The 4315-nt window shown below is 34.0% G+C and overlaps 1 long non-coding RNA gene across 2 annotated transcripts; it reads left to right on the forward strand.

Annotated features, from left to right (window-relative positions):
- Positions 1-1474: 1474 nt before the first annotated feature.
- Positions 1475-3002, forward strand: LOC140035868 (uncharacterized). Of its 2 annotated transcripts, XR_011839769.1 has the most exons (3): positions 1475-1738; positions 2501-2572; positions 2740-3002. It is a non-coding gene; the product is annotated as an uncharacterized lncRNA (long non-coding RNA). The 2 variants fall into 2 exon arrangements; XR_011839770.1 differs by lacking the exon at positions 2501-2572.
- The last annotated feature ends 1313 nt before the right edge of the window (positions 3003-4315 follow it).

A 4315-nucleotide genomic window follows, 5' to 3' on the forward strand; every position in this document is an offset into this window, starting at 1 on the left:
TTGTTCTTTGCCTTCTCAATGTAGCAAATCACTACTACCTCAAATTCAATTGTTGCTCTATGAAAAAAAGAAGGTATAATTGCATCAATTGTCTCTCATATATCGGCTGATGTGAAAATCTAGTCTCTCAAAACGAAAATGATCAATTTTAGCTCTTAACAACATAAAAATGATCGCCTGGTCCTTTTTTGCTTTTCGAGCAAATTTTGAATGGATTAAGTCATGCCCAAGCTACATGCCAATTTTTAAAGGGTAAAAATGATAGATTGCCTCACTATTGACCAGAAATGTGTGGGGCTCCGAGCGAAACTTGAACATTTATTAAAAAGCACAAAAACTAAGCCACCATTGCCTACTATTTATTTCAACCTAAAAACAACACCTAATGGCAGACTTGCAATAGCAGAATAAAATTCATCCAAAGGAAATTGGTGATTGAATGCCTGCTATTAGAGAAAGGTCCACATGTAATATATCTTTAACCAGAAATTCAATGTTCAGATGAAGTGATAAAGATTATATAATGGTAATTGTTAGCAATTGAAAGCATCATCAAATTATGATAAATGTACCATGAACTATTCAGTCTATTGTTCTGGTTGCACAAAGGTGGATTATTTTCATTTCTATTAACATAGCAGGAAGATGAAACGAGCTTTTGTTAAATGACTAGACCAACTCCTAATAAATCAAGAAAGGTGTTCTTCACTGTCGTCCAACAGATCGCTTCAAATTGTGCAACCATTGTTATAAGAAACATGGTCAAAATTCATAATATTAGATATGGTTATTACCACAATGAGCATCTTAACATTCTTTTTCTCAGTCTATATTTGAGAGTAGTCAAATATGACAACCTTTAAAATGACTGAATTACGTGATAACAATATGGTATGCCCTCTGCAAATTTCAAGTGAAGTAAATAGTCATAAAAAGTTAAAATAATAGCAAAACTATAATGTTAAATAAAAACCTTTCCAAACATTCTGATCTCATCTCTCTCTTCATTTTTGTAAACTGGTGTAGCAGACCATATAAAATATCCTCTTGATTTTCAGAAACGTATCCTATGTAAAATTAGAGTCCAACGTTTTAGAAGCTACCAAAGCTTGAAATCAGCAAACGAGAGCTGAACTCTTTATCGCTCACTGAGTCGTTCAAGCAGAAGTCTTAACATTGTATTGCTTGTTGACGGCAATGTTTTCAGAACCGGACCGGACTGGCCGGTTCGACTGGTTCGATCGCGAACCGGCCATGTCACCGGTCCGGTCCAGTATCAAACCCGAAGCCTAATGTAAAATCGCTACGAACCGGATGAACCGGACGATTAAAACCCCACTGAACCGCAAACCGGCGGTTCTCAAATTTTCAAATATGCCTCAAATTCAAAACAAAAAAAATGGAAGCTGCTAGGTTTGAACTCTGGTCTCCATGGCCATAATAAGGTGCACTTACCCCTAAATCATAGCCAGAGAACGTGTAGAATGTTACTTGACTTATCTAAAAAACTAAAATCAGATTAAATAAAAAAAACCCTAAAGACCTAGCAAAGTGCAGACGGCACATTTCATTTCAGTTGCCTCGGCTTCACTTCCTCCGCTCCTCAGATTCTCCAATCTCCAGTTCTCCTCTTGATTTTTTTTCTTAATTTTTCTTCATAATCCTTCCACTTCCTAATACCCACGACAAGATCATCACACTATTATCTTTAGACAAGACTCCAGAGCTTTTCCATCTTGTGAGTTTAATTTTTGCCTTTTCTTGATTTTTGTTTTCTATATTATGTTTAGTTGATTTTTACGTTTTATTGATTTTTGTTTTCTATGTAGAGATTAGAGCACTTATTTAGTTTTTGTGACAATACATCATGACATTTGTTCCGTCCATAAATATTTGCCGTAACTTGTGTATATGTCCTGATTTAATTTATAGTTAAATCAAAAATCTTGCCTAAAGATAACCAAAAGGATCATGCCTAACAACAAAGTATTTTTCGTTTGAATAGTGGAACAGGAATAATAGGAATTGGAAAATATCTAGTACTACATTGTTCATTTGCTTTCCTCTCGTACTACGATGGAATGCTTACTAGACAATAATTTGAAATGTGCAATAAGATGTTTTTGATTAACCATGTTAATTATATCCAAAATAGTTTGTTTCACCAACTGCTAGGGAAATAAATAAAAATAAAGTAAGAGATGTATATTTGTCTAAATTGGTTCTTCTAGTCGAGTATACTTGAGGAAATAAAGGATGCAGCGCAAGTAAATTATTTGAAGATATAAGTTTGTCCTTGTTGTTTTGTCTTGGTGCTATAAGTAATATTAGTTTGTCTATTAGTAGGAGATGATTCTCAACTAGTTGAAGGTTGGTTTTAATATTAAAATAAATATATTTTTAACTTGTAATATGAAGTGCTAAAAGTGTATTTTTTTTAATTTGAATTTTATTATAAATATGGATAAATCCTTAATTGTTGCTTTATTTATTTATTTAGATGATGAAAGTCAAGTTGGGGAAGATAATCATATTGACTTGGAAGCATTTCAGCGTAGGCATCTTTTGGATGGTGATGAAGATAATGATTGGAATATAACATGTTAATTAGTGATGTTTAGTAGCAATTGATTCTTTTTTTGTTTGGTTGTATCTTTGTTTTTCAAAATTTTTTGGCTTTTTTTTTAGTTTCACCAATTAGATTTATATTTTTTGTAATAAACTTTTAAATTTTTTCAGGTTAAATTGATGAAATTGTGAAGTGGGTGCCGTTGCTTTGTCATGCCAATGATGGAAGTTTATTATCCAAATTATTTGCCTTGACTATGAGTTGGACTTTTCTATGAACTTTTTTAGAATTGTGGAAGAACGTCAACATTTATGTTATTTATTTTTGTGTTTTTGTTTGTGATAATTGATGAACATTTGGACTATATCTATTTATGTTTGTAATGAATTATGAAAATTTGCGATGAATTATGATATTTTAGTTGTATTTATCATTCCTGGTTTTATGTATAACTTTTAAAAAATTTATTATTATCTCAACTTAAATTTAATTTTAAGTTATATTGATAAATGTATTTTATGGACTTAAGTTATTAATAATCATGTTAAATTGTACATTAGCAGTCAAGTTTCAGTATAGACTATAGAGTGAAGACCTGGGAAGTACTCAGTATTAAAGTTGCAAAAAAAAATAAAAATTCCGTTGAACAGTTGAATCGGCCGGTCAGACCGTGAACCGGACCCCTCTCCGGTTCACTGACCGGTCCGAATTTAAAAACATTGGTTGACGGTAGACCACATAGCTTTCATCGTCCACCAATAGGCCCTCGGATTGGTGATGCACTAAAAGCTCATCTCTGCGTGTGTACCACGAATCTCAGGCAATCCTACATCGAGTACTCTCCAAACCCATTACATTTCCGGAGATTGAAGAATGATCCGCGAATATGACCGTTCACCGCCTTAAACGCCCGAAGATGGGATCAAATCTAGATCTTGATTACCATTCTGATTCCAATTAGCAAATGAAGATCTACAACTGATTGCTCGTACTTGACCCACATACATTCATTAAATCTCATCTCGTATATCATTGAATTTCCATGTGTTTACCATTTAAACATTAAAATGCATAAATTGATCCCACATTTATTAAACCACTGCCCTCCACCCCCCCCCCCCCTCCCCCACACCCCAAAAAAAAAAAAATGCTCTTCCGAAATCTTCTCCTTTCAGACGAAGACTGTGTGGTGAATCGCTTGTAGTCCTTCGAGTTGCATTTTCCTAACCGACCTTGGTCATAATTCCTTACAACCAAGTGACTGCAACTTACACCTACAAGTAAGAATCGAGTAATATGCCGGTTCCTGTCAAACATCTAGACTTGAATTGCTAAGCTAGTACTATCGAGTTCAGACTGCAATAAACAACATTAAGACAAGCCCAAGCAATAATGCTGGCAATCGAAGTATTTAGTAAGGAGAAAATCCAAGCCTCCAACCAACGTTGAGGGGGAAAAAATCTTTGCTGCCTTTATTTTTTATTTTTTAATTTTTAAATTTTAAATTTAATCAGGGTTATGCATTATCTAGTTGATAGTTGTGAGTTGGTTTACCATCATTCTGGTGATAACTGGAGTAGGAAAATTCTTACTACTCCCAAAGAGCACCGTTTGGATTGCCGTTTTCCGCCGAAAAATTACGCCGTTTTCCGTGATCACATTTCCCTATTACCTTTTTCCCTCACATACATCAAATCGCTACAGTAATTTTTCCATAAAAAATGACGGAAACTAGTACTATTATCC

This window comes from Coffea arabica, chromosome 2c, assembly GCF_036785885.1.
Source record: "Coffea arabica cultivar ET-39 chromosome 2c, Coffea Arabica ET-39 HiFi, whole genome shotgun sequence".
Lineage (NCBI taxonomy): Eukaryota > Viridiplantae > Streptophyta > Magnoliopsida > Gentianales > Rubiaceae > Coffea > Coffea arabica.